We start from the raw sequence: 16,865 nt of genomic DNA, 5'->3' as shown, positions 1-16,865 counted from the left end.
AGACTATCGTGGGACCACGGTCATGGATGTGCTCCATCACTGACTCAGCATTACAAGGAGCGTGACAGTCTGTGCTAAACACGACATGGCATAACAGTATTAACAGACAACGGGATGGCCACTTCAGAAACCTAACTGGAAAAATAAAAATTAGGGAGCTGTAGGCTAAAAGACATTTCAGATAGAACAAAGACTTAGATGTAAAAAGATGAAATTAATAAAAATACTAGAAGAAAACGTAGGAGACTATCTGTAATAAACTCAGAGTAGGGGGAAACTAAATATGAGAAACAAAACAAAAACAAGAAAATACAACAGGTATAAAATAAAAGACTGATGTAACTATCTGCAATTAGGAAAAAATATTCCTCAAACCACCAAGTTTGAAAAGGTAAGAAACTGGGAGGCGGAGGGAAATGATGTACTTCACACAGCTACAGTAAGATCTAATTTCTTGAATATGTCGAAACTTCCTTCAAAGAAGAAAAAGCCCAGTAACCCAAACAGAAAAAAGAAGATAGCTCAAAAGGAAATGCAAATGACTTTTAAATAGGTGAGAAAATATTAAAGAGTAATATAACATTCCAACTGCGCGGTAGCATAGTGCTCACCAGGCAGGCAGCTGAACCATAGGCATGGTCTTCCTACATTGCTAGCGCTAGTGTAACCTCTTTAGAGGGCAATTTGGTGATACCTATTAAAATGACACATTTATATGCTCTTTGACCCAGTAACTCTACTTCTAAGAATTTACCCAGTAAATGTATGTGCTTGAATGGAAAATGAAGCATGCAACAAAAATATTAAATGCTATGTAAGAATAGAAACAACATAAATGTCCACCAATAAGTGACTAGCTAAGTGATTGTACAGCCATATAGAATGGAATACTATTCAGCTCCTAAAATGAATGAAGCAGCTCTGTAAGTACTGACATAGCCTGACAGCTAATATATTATTCAATGAAAAAAGGGACAAAATATACCATATATGGTATGTGTCATCTATCGCTGCCAGAGGCACCAAATTCAGTGACTTATTAGCAATAGCTCACAGTTTTTCAGTCTGGACAGGGCTTGGCAAGGAAACCTTGTCCTTGCTACACACAGCATCTTCTGGGGGGCTTGATGAGGCTGGAGGTTTCACTTTTAAGATGGTTCATTCATCATATGGCTGCCAAGCTGATACCCACTGCTGGCTGGAAGTTCAGCTAAGGCTGTTGGAAAGGACCTCAGCTGTCTTCCATGTAGCTGTTTTATTTAATTGGGAAAGAATCTCACAGCTGGGGGCTTCTGGATTCTAAGAGGGGAAGTCACAATAGCAAGCATTCCTAAGGAACAAGTCCCAACATGCAGGCACTTCTGCATGCATTACACTTGCTAATTCCCATTGGCTAAAGCCATTCACATGGCTAAGCTCAATCAATATGGGTGGGAATTATACAGGGCCTGAATACAATGGAGTGCAGGTCATTGAGAAGGCCACAAGTCCATTACAGTACGGTAGCATGACCTCTGTAAAGCAAGAGAATAGCATACAAATGGATGCTTGTGTATGTAGAGATTACCTCCAAGAGAATGCATAAGGAACTGGTCAGAGTTTGAGGACGACAAGGCAGCTGAGGCAATGAGGTGGCCAAGAGACAGGCCAGAGTTATTTTCACTTATAACTTACTGTGCAATGCGCATGCATCACCAAATTCCAAAAAGTAATTAATTTAAAAATTAAAGAAACATGAGCACAAACAAGATTCAGAACAGTGACTTGGGTGGCACCTGTACCTTAGTGAGAAGGGTGCCAGCCCCATATACCAAGGGTGGCAGGTTCAAACCCAGCCCTGGCCAAACTGCAAAAAAATAGCCGAGTGTTGTGGCAGGCATCTGTAGTCCAGCTACTTGGAAGGCTGAGGCAAGACAGTCACCTAAGTCCAACAGCTGGAGGTTGCTGTGAGCTGTGATGCTACCGCACTCTACCAAGGGCAACAGAGTGAGACTCTGTCTCCAAAAAAAAAAATAGAATAGTGACTTGAGTGTAGATGGTATTAATTAAATGCTTGTTTAACCAACAAAGAACCAGGAATAAAAGGAAAACTAAAAAGGTATTCAAGGGGAGGCGGAGCAAGATGGCAAACTAGAGTCATCTCCTTAGCAGCTACTTGCAGTGAGATGGGGAAGAGAGGATTCCAGCCACCTCTGGCTGGGGTGTCCTGCCCAGAAACATCACTCCAGTGGCACAATGAGACAGCAGGGGACTCCGGGAGCCAACAAGGAGGTCAGAAGCAAAGAAGGCACTTCACCACCTAAGCACAGAGACAGGTAATTTAAAGTGAAGGAGGAAGTGAGAGGAAAAAGTAGAAGGAAGTGAACAAGAAGAAAGCACACACGAGGAAGAACCAACGGAAAAATTCTGGCAAAATGAAAAAACAGACCAGAGAAAATCCCACAAGGGATAATGAGGTAGCTACCGCAGAGGAATCCACCTATAAAGAAATAATGGAAATGACAAAAAGGGAATTTAAAATATAGATAGCAAAAACAATAAAGGGAATTAAAGAGAAAAGTGGAAAATAATCAAAAAGAAATCCAAAAACAGACCCAAATAATGAATGAAAGATATGAAGAATTTAGAAAGAATATAGTGAAGATTAAGGAACTAAAGGAGTTAATCAGGGAACTGGAACATGCAATAGAAAGTATCAATAACAGATTAGACCATAAAGAAGGAGGAATGTCAGAGCTAAAGGATAAGGCTCTTGAGCTAACCCAGGCGTTTAAAGTGACAGAAAATAAGACAGAAACACCAGAGTGATCACTTAGAGAATTATGGGACTTCATGAAGCATTCAAACATACGAGTTACTGGTATTCCTGAAGGTGAAGAAGAATTACCCAAAGGAATGGAAACCCTACTGGAGGATATCACAAATGAAAATTTCCCAAACATCATCAAAAATTCTGACACATCCCTTTTAGATGGATATTGAACCCCAGGTCATCTCAATACAAACAAAGCATCTCTAAGACATATTGTAATGAACTGGTCCAAAGTCAAGACAAAAGAGAAAATCTTGCAAGCTGCCAGGAATAAACACCAATTGACATACAGGGGCAAATCCACCAGGGTGACAGTGGACTTTTCAGCTGAAACTTTTCAAGCCAGAAGAAAGTGGTCATTTACCTTTAGCATTCTTTTTCTTTTTGAGACATTCTTATTTTGTCGCCCTCGGTAGAGTGCCATGGCATCAACAGCTCACAGCAACCTCCAGCTCTTGGGCTTAGGCAATTCTCCTGCCTCAGTCTCCCAAGTAGCTGGGACTACAGGTGCCTGCCACAACACCCAGATATATTTTTGTTGTTGTTGCAGTTTGGCCAGGGCCGAGTTTGAACCTGCCACCCTCGGTTTATGGGGCTGATGCCCTACTCACTGAGCCACGGGCACTGCCCTACCTTTAGCACTCTTAAACAAAACAATTTCAGCCCAGAATTCTGTGTCCCACTAAACTAAACTTCAAAACCAATGGAGAAATCAAATCTTTCCTGACAGACAAACATCTAAGAAATCTGCCACAAGACCAGCTCTAAAGGAAATACTTAGACCTATTCTCCACACTGACCATCATAAAGGACCACCCCAAAGTAAACACCCAGAAACTAAAAGACAAAACCTAGCTTCCAATTGGTTCAAAGGATAGAACTGAGCAAGTGATTTTTATCAATTCTCTCAATAAATGTAAATGGTTTGAATTCCCCACTGAAGAGGCACAGGCTGCTGGACCGGATTAAAAAAACACAAGCCATCCATACGCTTCTCCAGGAAACAAACCTAACCTTGAAGGACAAAACAAAACTTAAGACATAGGGTTGGAAAACAGTATTTTAGGCAATGGAAATCAGAAGAAAGGAGAGGTTGCAATCTTATTTTCAGATACAAGTGGATTTAAAGCAACTAAAGTTAAGAAAGATAAATATGGTCACTTCTTACTGGTCAAGAGAACAGAACAACAAGAAGATATTTCAATTCTAAATATTTGTGCACCCAATTTAAATGCTCCCAGATTTATGAAACAGACCTTTATTGGCCATATGATATCCTATAACACCATAATAGCTGGGGACTTTAACACCCTGCTGACAGGCTGAAGGGATCCTCTAAACAGAAACTAAACAAAGATACATGGGACTTAAATGTGACCCTAGAACAACTGGACTTAATAGACATATACGGAACCCATCATCCCAAAGCTAAGGAATATACATTTTTCTAGTCAGCCCATGCAATATACTCCAAAATAGATCATATCCTAGGACACAAATCAAACCTCAACAAAATTATAAGAACTGAAATTATACCTTGTATCTTTTCAGATCACAAAGCAATAAAGATGAAACTCAGCTCCAACAAAAATTTTCATCCACACACAAAGACATGGAAACTAAACAACCCTATGCTGAATGACAGTTGGGTCATGGAGGAGATAAAGAGGGAAATTATTAAATTTCTTGAACATAACATTGAAGCCACAAGCTACCAAAATGTGTGGGATACTGCAAAAGCAATCCTAAGAGGAAAATTTATCACATTAGATGCCTACCTCCAAAAAACAGAAAGAGCACATCAACAACCTAATGAATAACATCTCAAGGAAAGGAAAAAAGAAGAGTAATCCAATCCCAAACCTGGCAGAATAACCCAAATTAAATCAGAAATAAATGAAATTGAAAACAAAAGGATTGTTCAGAAAATCAATGAAGCAAAAATCTGGTTCTACAAAAAGATAAACAAAATTGATAAACCTTTGGCCAGATTAACTAGAACCAGAAAAGTAAAATCTTTAATAACTTCAATCAGAAATGAAAAAGGGGAAATAATAACAGATACTAGAGAGATACAACAGATTATATCTGACTACTACAAGAAACTCTATGTCCAGAAATTTGACAATGTGAAAGAAATGGACCAATACCTAGAATCACAACATCCCCTAGACCTAACCAGAAAGAAACTGATCTCTTGAACAGACCAATATCAAGCACTGAAACTGAAGAAACAATGAAAAAGCTTTTAACAACAACAAAAAGCCCTGGACCATATGGCTGCATAAGAGAATTCTATGAAATCTTCAAAGAAGAGTTTGCAACTGTATTATAGAATCTATTCCAAAACACTGAGAAGGAAGGAACCTTCCCCAGCATGTTCTATGAAGCAATTATCACCCTTATACCAAAACCAGAAAAGGACCCAACTAAAAAGGAGAACTACAGACCAATCTCACTAATGAATATTGATGCAAAAATATTTAATAAAATCTTAGCAAACAGACTGCAGCTACACATTAAAAAAAAAAAATTACACATCACATTCAAGTAGGCTTCATTCCAGGGATGCAGGTTGGTTTAACATGCACAAATCCATAAATGGAATTCACCATATCAACAGAAGGAAAAACGAAGATCGTATGATCCTCTCCATAGCCGCAGAAAAAGTATTTGACAAAATTCAGCATCCTTTTCCAGCATAGGTGGCATAGGTGGCACATTTCTTAAGAGAATTAAGAAATTCTATGACAAACCCACAGCTACTATCATACTGAATGGAGTAAAACTGAAAGCTTTTCCACTTAGAACTGGAACCAGGTAAGGATGTCCACTATAACCACTACTATTAGACATAGTTCTGGAAGTTCTAGCCAATGAAATCAGGGAAATGAAGGCTCTACTGAGGATAGAGGAGGTTAAACTCTACCTCTTTCCCAATGATTTAGAAAATTCCAGAGACTCAACCACACAACTCCTGTAAAAGATCAAGAAATACAGTAATGTCTCAGAATATAAAATCAATGTCCACAAATCACGATCCTTTGTATACACCAATAACAGCCAAGTCAAGAAGCAAATCAGGGACATAATTCCCTTCACAGTAGCTTCAAAGAAAATGAAATACCTAGGAATAAATCTAATAAAAAAGGGGAAGGACCTCTACAAAGAGAATTATGAAAGCCTAAGAAAAGAAATAGCAGAAGACATTAACAAATGGAAGAACATACAATGCTCTTGGCTGGGGAGAATCAATGTTGTTAAAATGTCTATCCTGCCCAAAGTAATCTACAGATTCGATGCAATCCCCATTAAAATACCAACTTTAGCTTCCTTTCAACTGGAAATGCCATCTTCCAGTAATTCACCAAAATGACAAACACAAAGGGAAAAAGGAGAGGCACCCGATACATGTTCTCTAGACCTTTTAGAAAAGATGGAGCTGTTCCTTTGGCCACATATATGCGAATCTACAAGAAAGGTGATATTGTAGACATCAAGGGAATAGGTACTGTTCAAAAAGGCATGCCACACAAATGTTACCATGGCAAAACTGGAAGACTGTACAATGTCACCCTGCATGCCATTGGCATTGTTGTAAACAAACAATTAAGGGCAAGATCCTTGCCAAAAGGATTAATGTTCGTATTGAGCATATTAAGCACTCTAAGAGCTGAGATAGCTTCTTGAAATATGTGGAGGAAAAAGATCAGAAAAAGAAGGAAGCCAAAGAGAAAGTTAACCTGGGTTCAACTGGAGTGCCAACCTGCTCCACCCAGAGAAGCCTACTTTGTGAAAACCAACGGAAAGGAGATCCTGGGACCCATTCCCTATGAATTTATGGCATAATAAGCATATAACACAGCACACAGGAGAACCAATGGAACCATAATATTAGGTGCTGGAACCTATTTATTCCCTGTGAATTCATGGCATAATAGGTGTACAGCACAGCACACAGGATAACCAATAGACCCCATGTAACAATGATACAAGGAGCTGGAACCTATTCCCCATGAATTCATGGCATAATAGTAATATAATGCTTTGTCACATTCAATGGCAAGGCACCTCCTTGAGCTACTGGAACCTTTTCCCTATGAATTCATGGCATAATAGATACTAAAAATAATAGCTTACTACTACTATAAAAATGTTTCTCATCATTCACTAAAAATGTGGTATTTTTTGCCCCCAAAAAGTATTAAAGCAAATTTTAACAGTGTCCTAAAAAAAAAAAAAAATACCAACTTCACACTTTGAAGAATGGGAAAAAACAGTTCTTCATTTTGCATGGAATCAGAAAAAAACCCATTTAGCTAAGGCAATTCTTAGTAATAAAAACAAAGCCACAGGCATCACTCTACCAGACTTCAGGTTATATTATAAGCCCACAGTAATCAAAACAGTGTGGTATTGGCACAAAAGAGATACAGACATACAGAACAGAAAAGGAAACTAAGGGATGAAACTAGTCTCTTAATGCCATCTGATCGTCAATAAACCAAACAAAGGCGTACAGCGGAGGTAAGAATCCCTATTTGATAGATAGTGCTAGGAGAGCTGGATAACTACATGTAAAAGACTGAAATGGGACCTGCACCTTTCACCACTTACAAAAATTGACTCAAGATGGATAAAAGATTTAAGTCTAAGACATGAAACGATAAAAACCCTAGAAGAAAGTGTAAGAAAAACTCTTGAAGATGTTGGACTAGGGAAAGATTTTATGACAAAGACTTCGGGGGCAATCACGACAACAAAAATAAACAAATGAGACATAAGCTGAAAAGCTTCTGCACAGCTAAGGACACAATAAGTAAAACAAAAAGACGATCTTCAGAATGGGAAAAGTTACTTGCAGGGTATGAATCTGACAACGAATTGGTAACTACAATCTACAGAGAGCTCAAATTAATCAACAAAAAAAGAGCAACAATCCCATCCATCACTGGGCAAAAGATATAAACAGAACCTTTTCTGAGGAAGACAGATGAATGGCTAACAAACATACGAAAAAAATGCTCATTGTCCCTAATCATAAGAGAAATGCAACTCAAAATGACCCTGGGAAATCACCTAACCCCAGTAAGATCAGCCCACATCGCAAAGTCCCAAGGCTGCAGAAGCTGGCTGGCATGGATGTGGAGAGAAGGGAACACTTTTACACTGTTGGTGGGACTGCAAACACATACAGCCTCTTTGGAAGGAAATATGGAGAATCCTCAAAGAACTCAAATTAGACCTTCCATTGGGTCCCACAATCCCATTACTAACCACCTATCCAGAAGGGGGAAAAAAATGTTATAAGGATATTTGCACTAGATTGTTTATCGCAGCTCAATTTACATTTGCAAGATGTGGAAACAGCCTAAATGCCCATCAACCCAGGAATGGATTAACAAGATGTGGTATATGTATTCCATGGAATACTATTCAGCCATAAAAAGACGGAGACTTTATAACTTTATATTAACCTAGATGGAGTTGAAACACATTCTTCTTAGTAAAGTATCACAAGAATGGAAAAGCAAGTATCCAATATACTCACTACTAACATGAGCCACGTTGCCAGTAGACAAACAATACATGCCCACATAAGAGAAAAACTCAATTTAATTCAAGTTGGTAAGAAGGGGAAGGAGGGATTGGTGAGCTCTCACTGAATAGGCACAATGTGGGGGTCTATGGCACACCTCCTGGGGGTGGGACACAACTACAAGTGGGACTCTAACCAACAAATACAAATATTATGACCTAGTTGTTTGTACCCTCATTAACCTGAAATTTAAAAAAAAAAAAAAAAGATATTCAAAGACATTCACTTTCATATCACATCTTAATATATAAAAATGTCTTTCTTACAGTAATATAAACCTCAACGATATAGACTGTTGGAAAAACAAATCTTTCATGATTTACTACCCAAATTATATTTTTTGGTGTAAACTCCAGCTCCAACTTCACTCTCCTCCGTACCACAGTAGTGGCTTTTTATCTCTGTGCTGTTGATTCTTACATTCCCGCCAAAAAGGTCTGAGAAGTGCTGAAAGCTATCTGTGACAAACAGCACTCAGATGTCCCCTTTCTTGACAGGCAGGTTTCTAAGGACAAGCAGTTACAGAAGATAAAGCTCTACAAATAATACATCTTTATAAAACTAGAGTACCTGTTGGTTTAGGAACAAACTTCCAACAGTTACGTGGTGTTTTTAGATATAGACACGTAGTGAATTTATGTTTTTTATTTAGTTCTTCAATAAGACAAATGCTGGGGGAGGGGAGAACCTCCTGATAAATTTTGAAAAAGCAAACATGTTTAGAGTCTATGAGCTCACTGAACAATCCTGAGGATGGATAGCAGGGCAGAGTTCTGACCGGGTGTCCAGGGAAAGCCTTGTGGAAACCCCGGTTTTGTGTAATTACCAGCAGACTCTACATTCCTTGCAGACTAATGTTTGGGACTTTTCTGCAGACCCAACACACCAGGTTGGAGAATAACTTCTGCTAACTTGTGAATTTTTGATATTAGTCTGATAGACATCAAGAGTAGAAGGGACTGGGGACGCAGGAGACCGCAGAGGGGAATCCAAAAATGAATTCCAATTCTTTTTTTTTTTTTTTTTTTTTTTGAGACAGTGTCCCACTCTGTTGCCCAGGCTAGAGTGCCATTGCATCTCACAACCTCAAACTCCTGGGCTCAAGCGATCCTCCTGCCTCAGCCTCCCAAGTAGCTGGAACTACAGGTACTCAACACAAGGCCCCGTTAGTCTTTCTGTTTTGAGTAGAGACAGGGTCTTGCTCTTGCTCAGAATGGTTTTGAACCCCTGAGCTCTAGCAATCCTCCCGCCTCGGCCTCCCAGAGTGCTAAGGTAGGCAGGACCCATTGTGCCCGTCCCTGAATTTCAATTCTTTGCCACCTCTCTAGGCACCCAAGTCAGACAGAATTTGCTGAGGGTGCCAGGGCTTTTAACACAAGATAAGTTAAGAAAGAATATTAACTGCTGATTCACCAAAATGGAGGCCAGCAAGGAAAATGAGACCTCTGGACAGGCCAGTCCCGTATAAAGAAATCAGAAACTAAATGCTATGTTTTGAAGAAAGATTGCAAAGCCAGTCTAAAGAGAAAAAAACAGAAACAACATGCCTCGTTAGAAAGCAGCTGTGATCACAAATCAGACAGCAGTACTAAAACATAGGGGCAACTAAAGGACCCCATGACATTCTGAGACCTCTTGGCTACACCTGGGGCCCCGTCATCCTCAAGAAGGAGCCCACTCACCCACCTACCCTCAAGATACCTTTCACTCTGAAGGGTACGTAGCACCCTTAACAAGTTTGGAGGCAAAAGTGTTATAACCGTATACAACTTTTCCAATATATAACCTCCCACCCCATACAACTCTAACGTTTCAACTTACACAGAATTCAAATTACAAAAAAGTTCTGATTCTTTCATATGCACTCCGATCCATTAATAGCAAATAATGATAGACACTGCATGTTATGAGGATGGCATTTTATATCCCTCTTGTTCAAGACAATTCTAGTAGTAAATGTTATTACCACTTCACTGTTGAGGGCCGGCACCTGTGGCTCAGTCGGTAAGTCGCCGGCCCCATGTACCGAGGGTGGCGGGTTCAAACCCGGCCCCAGCTGAACTACAACCACTTCACTGTTGAAACTGACTTTCAGAAGCTTAGCTAAGGCCACAAACCAAGGTAAATCCAGCTCAGAAGTCCAGCAGGCTCTATATTTTTAAAAAAAACACCTTTTAAAGTTACCTTTTCTTTTTATCCATGCTAATTACAGGAAACGACTACAATGTAGAAAATCAAAATGAAGAAAACTTAACAAAGAAAAACAGCCATATCCCACCTGCCAATAACAAGCAGGGCTACCATGTAGACGACTGAAGTGCCTGCGCCCTGATTTCAGTCCTTAGTATCTGTCACCTCAGAAACACTCACTCTGCTTTCCTCAATATTTCCAACTGCAAACACACTCGAGGCAACCACACTTACACGGGGAAGCTGGACACAAGCAAAGGCAGCGATGATTCCTGGACCATACACGTCATCCCGAACCCTTGACAAAGAATCACTGTCTTGCTCAGGCTTCTTTAATAACTCTGTGGATACCACAGATTCAATGGGGGCTGGGGATGAGGGGTTCAGGAAAAATGCCAGACTCAAGAAAGGATCTCAGCCAAACCACCCCAGGCATCCAGACGGGCAGGTGTCTTTCTTTAAAACCCCCAGTGGGTAAGAACTGAGGAAGAATCAGCGTTCCCATGATAAACCTCTGTGTACACATGTACACACTCATATTAATACACAAAACTGCAGTTATCTTTGGGTGAGTTATGCTATCCTGATTTTTAAAATATCTGTATGCGTGTTATTGTTCAATTTTTAAAACTTAAACTAAAAAAAAAGTGTTACTTTTATAACCGGAAAATCAATGTGCCGTTTGGCAAGGAAGAAAATATTTTGTTAAATCATTCTAATCCGGGAGCAACAGTGACATTAATAATTGTGATAAAGATAATCACAATGATGAATGAATGATACATTTGTGCATTGCTTCATACTCTAAAGAACATTTTCACATATATTTAATGAAATATTTGTCTTTCTTACTTGTGAATTTCTTTTCTTTTTTTGGTCTTTTTTCAAACCTCAGAACATTGAACAGAACTACTTATGAATTTCTTGAGGGCATGTGTGACAGTCTTGGGTATGAATTGCAGTCAAAGTGAGGCCTCAGTTTCCTTGAGGTATAAGATGGAAGTTGTAACATTGCCTGCCCTAAAAGTAGTGCAGGGAGGCCTGAGCACTAAGGGGACTTAACAGGTTAACATCACTAATGAATGGTTATGACGACATGCTTAGCCAAACATGGCCCAGAGAGGCTGCAGGTCACTTTACATTTTCCCTCATTTTACTGATAAGGAAAAGGATCATTAAAATTTATGTACTTCTCAACCCTCATTCCAACCTTTACCCTGTACTTCAAAATTGTTTCACAAAGCTCCAGAAAAAGCTTCCAATGGTAATTACCTAAATGTTATGAACCACGTGTGAGAGCCTACTGTGCGCCTGGCCTCTGCCCTCCAGAAGGTGGACCTACACTTGCTAGGTGACTCTGTACAAATGACTCTGTACAAATGACTCTGTCCACTGCCTGTTTCCTTGTCTGAACCACAGAGGAAAATATTAATCCAACTGAGAACCAGGATGCCGAATATTGATAGTTGCCTTGGAAAAAAGTCAACAAATAAAACTGACAGACCGCAATACACACCCACATAATAGTATGTTGTTTTCGGGTAGTGCATGTGGGTCAAAGGGGTAGGGCGCCGGCCCCATATACTGGAGGTGACGGGTTCAAACCCAGCCCTGGTCAAAAACCACAAAAAAAAAAGAAAAAGAAAAGTATGTTGTTTTCAACATACAACAAAATAAAATTTAGAAAGTCACAAATTATAAAACAATGGTAACCTCTCCAAGGAGTATTCCACAAATATTATCTCAGAAAACCCATTTGTAATCTCCGGCTACACAGCTTTACCATCAACTGTCAGACCAGAGAATTTGTTACTTTTAACTTATGCCTAATGTAACAACTATTCCTTCAGACTTTTATCAATCAACAGCACTTTTCTGCTTCGGAATCTTCTCTGATAACACTCCATGTTTCAAGGCTCTCCCCAAACAAGGGAGTTTTAAATGACAGATTGGTTTGTCACTATCAGTTAGTACCTTGCAAATTTTATATGTTTGAATGAAATAGTCTAATTTAAAATCATAAAGCCATACTTCTCTTATGTCATTTCCCAGAATTATGACTAAGATCATAATGTAAAAGACCATGGCTAATGGATGCATTGCTTTCTGCAAAGAATTAAGTGTACAACCAGCTACACATAAAACAAATATATTCCTTTAAAAGACAGGTATAAGGCCAGGCATGGTAGCTCACGCCTGTAATCCCAGCACTCTGGGAGGCTATGGTGAGTGGATTGCTTGAACTCAGGAGTTCGATGCCACCTGAGCAAGAGCGAAACCTCATCTCTAAAAAAAATAGCCAAGTGTTGTGGTGGGTGCCTGTAGCTTACTGAGGAGGCTGAGGCAAGAGGATCACTTGAGCCCAAGAGTTTGAGGTTGCTGTGAAAAATGACACCATGGCGCTCTACCGAGGATGACAAAGTAAGACTCTGTCTCAAAAAGAAAAAAAAATCTAAAAGGCAGGTATAAACCTAATGTTTTAAAGTTAGCATTGCTTTATAAATGTATCATGGGAATTTGGTATTTAAAATAATCCAAAGAAACAAAAATACAAGTCTCTGATAAACCTTTTATAAAATATGAATTTAAACAAGTTATCACTTTTCACCCAATTGGCTAGTAAAAATTTATAAGGTTGATGATGCAGCGAACAAGAGCATAAGGACAAATAGTTCTTTATTTTCTTTTTCTTTTTCTTTTTTTTGTTTTGCAGTGTTCGGCCAGGGCTGGGCTTGAACTTACCACCTCTGGGATATGGGGCCATCGCCCTTCCCCTTTGAGCCACAGGCGCTGCCCAGGAAAAATAGTTCTTAATCCCTGGGTAAATGTATACCTTTTTGGAGGGCATTTAGGCAGTATCTAACAAAATATTAATGCCATTGCCTTATACTAGTAATTCCATTTCTGGGAATTTCATCATATAGAGATACAATTAGGTAAGAATGTTCATTGCTACCTTTAAATGGCGGGAAAAACTGGAAACCATCCAGGGGTCCACAAACTGTGGCCTGCGGGCCACATGAGGCAGTGTGATTGTATTTGTTCCCGTTTTGTTTTTTTACTTCAAAATAAGACATGTGCAGTGTGCAGAGGAATTTGTTCATAGTTTTTTTTTTAAACTATAGTCTGGCCCTCCAACAGTCTGAGGGACAGTGAACTGGCCCCTGTTTAAAAAGTTTGAGGACCCCTGAAACCTTCTATAGAGAACTGGCTACCAGCTGGGCATGGTGGCTCATGCACGTAATCCTAGCACTCTGGGAGGCCAAGGCAGGTAGACTGCTTGAGCTTGGGGGGTTAGAGACCAGCCTGAGTTCAGGAAGACCCCCTCTCTAAAAACAGTTCAGGAAGACCGCCTCTCTAGAAACTGGGCATCCGTAGTCCCAGTTTCTTGGGAGGCTGAGGCAAGAGTTTGAGGTTGCTGTGAGCTGTGACACTATAGCACTCAACTGAGGTGAGCAGAGTGAGACTCTGTCCCAAAAAAAAGAACTGGCTACATAAAATAACAGTTCCTCCAATAGACTTCCATACAATTATTAACAACAACAACAACAAAAAAAGTGGCTCGGCACCTATAACTCAGTGACTAGGGCACCGGCTACATCGAAGCTGGTGGGTTTGAGCCGGCCCAGACCTACTAAACGACAATGACAACTACAACCAAAATATAGCCGGGCATTGTGGGAGGCACCTATAGTCCCAGCTACTTGGAGGCTGAGGCAAGAGAATCGCATAAGCCCAGGAGTTTGAGGTTGCTGTGAGCTGTGGCATCACAGCACTCTACCAAGGGTGACTAGTGAGATGGTCTCATTAAAAAAAAAATGGGGGGGTGAATTCACATGCACTGATATGGCCAAAGAGGTCAATACAGTTAGAGTAAGGAAGCTTAGACACTTGTTTCTGGAAACAAAAGGGAATTCTATACATACTTGGAAGAAGTTCGTAGTAACCTCCAACCACTCCCCACCGCCAGTGCAAGTACAGAAGTGAGCCAGAGATGGAGACCTGGGAGTCTCAAAGGCAGGTATCCATCCACCCTTCTGGGCTTGAACGGCTATGGCCCAGAGAGGCAGCCCAGAAGTCTGTGGAAGCTTCCATGAGAGCACTCAGGCTAAGGCACTGAGGCCCCGGCCTTCTGGTTAGCATTCTTTCCCCAGGGGGTGTGGGGACAGGTCCTCTTCCCTATCCCTCGTCCCCTTTTCATAACTAGTTGCCTAGGAATCTCCCCAGGCTTACTCTTGTTTACATCAGCAAAGGAAACAGACTTTCTACAGGGATGGGAAGAATGTCTTCTTTAGACTTTCAGTTTTTACCAGTTATGCCTGAAAAAAAAAAAAAAAAGACTTGGCTCAGCACCCGTAGCTCAGCAGCTAGGGTGCCAGCCACATACATCAGGGGCAGGCAGGTTCGAACCCGGCCTGGGCCTGCTAAACAACAATGACAATTACAAAAAAAAAAAAAAAAAAAAAAGCTGGACATTGTGGCGGACACCTGTAGTCCCAGATACTTGGGAAGGCTGAGGCAAGAGAATAGCTTGAGCCCAGGAATTTAAGGTTGCTGTGAGCTGTGATGCTATGGCACTCTACTGAGGGCGACATAGTGAGACTCTGTCTCAAAAAAAAAAAAAAAAAAGACTTTTTCCCCCCTCTGCCTGCATAAAACACATAAGAATTAAAAATCTTACAGCTTGCTCAAAATCATGATTTCATCCAAAACTGTACAATCTACACTGTATAAGAAATATAAACACAACCCAACAAATCCGCTAACCGTAAACAGCAATTTTAAGCATACATATGTATACATACATGTTTATATCGTCACTGTTGATCGTATTCCCATCGTATATATACATATGTCGACACAGAAAACGGACCACAAAATACGAAGTAAAAATGCATGCACCCATATGTGCTATCTGATACCATACTTGTAAAAAAAAAAAAAAAAAATTACAAGTACACACATTCACATGTGTGAGGGGAAATGGTTGTTTTGATTTTCTTTATGCTTTTGTGTATTCCCCTCACCCCACAGTAAATTTATTTTTTATAGTGAGCATGTGTTACTTTTAGAATCAGAGCTTTTGGAAATAGCAGTTGCGACGGTACTGAGACAGATGACTAGGTTAACACAGTCCTATCTGGATACTTGAAAGCACATTAAACGGACCTCAGAGCTGGGAAGTCCCCCGGAAGCGTAATTCTGGCAGATGTAATGCCACCTTGCGTTTGTACAGGGATCCCCAAAGTGAGGCAACCAGGAATGGGAAGACCCGGAAGCTATCATCGGCAGGGTGGACCTACATTCGGATCGGTCCCCCCAAGGCCTTTTCCCCAGCCCTCTTTTTGGAAGGGGGTCCTCCAATCAGGTTCAGGGTAGGGGAGATCAGTGCTGGCTATTAAAAATCACTAGTATATGTTACATCCCCAAACCTTAGATGTAAACTGCAATTTGAAGTAACAGTTTGGACATTTTTAAAGAAATGTTTTCAATCATCCACCAAATATTTAATATTTCACTATCTCAAACACTCAGATAAAGGTGTAAATGTTCACCATGTATTACATAAACAGGAAACATGAAAATCCAGATTAAATGCTGTGTCATTCTTTAAGATTCTAAATGACTAAGCCCATATTAGTTCAGCTAGTTAAGAGATATATATAATGAAAACGGCACACCTACTTGGAAAGCAGAGTAGTTAAAATTCAGAGAGCATGGAGCTTGCAGGATTTTACCTATCACCTGTCCCCCCTACGTCCGAATCACACTAACCTCTACTCTGGGTAGAAGATACCCAGACCCGCAGCCAGTAAATCAAAATGATTCTACGCTTCCTGTTGTTAAATTTGCCTGGAAAGAAACCCTGAAAGAGTCTCTTGGAATTTTCCACAAATTTAGCACAGCAAAAAAACATTTTTAATATTTTAAAATAATACCTGAGAGCCTAATTATGTCCTTGGTTAAAAAGATGACAGCGAAATGCAGAATCTTGACTCAAAAAGAGTCTCTGTCTTCAATATCCAAGTACTATGTGACTAAACTCTTTTGCAAAATTTCCTCTAGTTGTAGGGATTTTTTTTTTAAGCAACACAAGAAAAATAAGTCATAGAGGAGGTGAAGTACTTAGGAGAACTTTCCTTCCTATCTAACTAGTCGAATGCCTTTAAATATACCTTTTGTTTCACCTATGTCAATAAAAAAGCCCCCATATGGACCGCCAGTCCCACAGAAAAGCTGCTAAGGTGCTATTTTACCAAATGT

General features: G+C 40.0%; 1 protein-coding gene across 4 annotated transcripts in view; it reads right to left on the bottom strand.

Moving 5' to 3' along the window:
* ATP7B (ATPase copper transporting beta) overlaps positions 1-16,865 on the bottom strand; it is an 84,772-nt gene that overhangs the window by 46,401 nt on the left and 21,506 nt on the right. The window lies entirely within an intron of this gene.

Source organism: Nycticebus coucang, chromosome 15 (genome assembly GCF_027406575.1).
Source record: "Nycticebus coucang isolate mNycCou1 chromosome 15, mNycCou1.pri, whole genome shotgun sequence".
Lineage (NCBI taxonomy): Eukaryota > Metazoa > Chordata > Mammalia > Primates > Lorisidae > Nycticebus > Nycticebus coucang.
The sequence above is the reverse complement of the archived record's forward strand: the minus strand, read 5'-3'. Positions and strand labels throughout refer to the sequence as shown.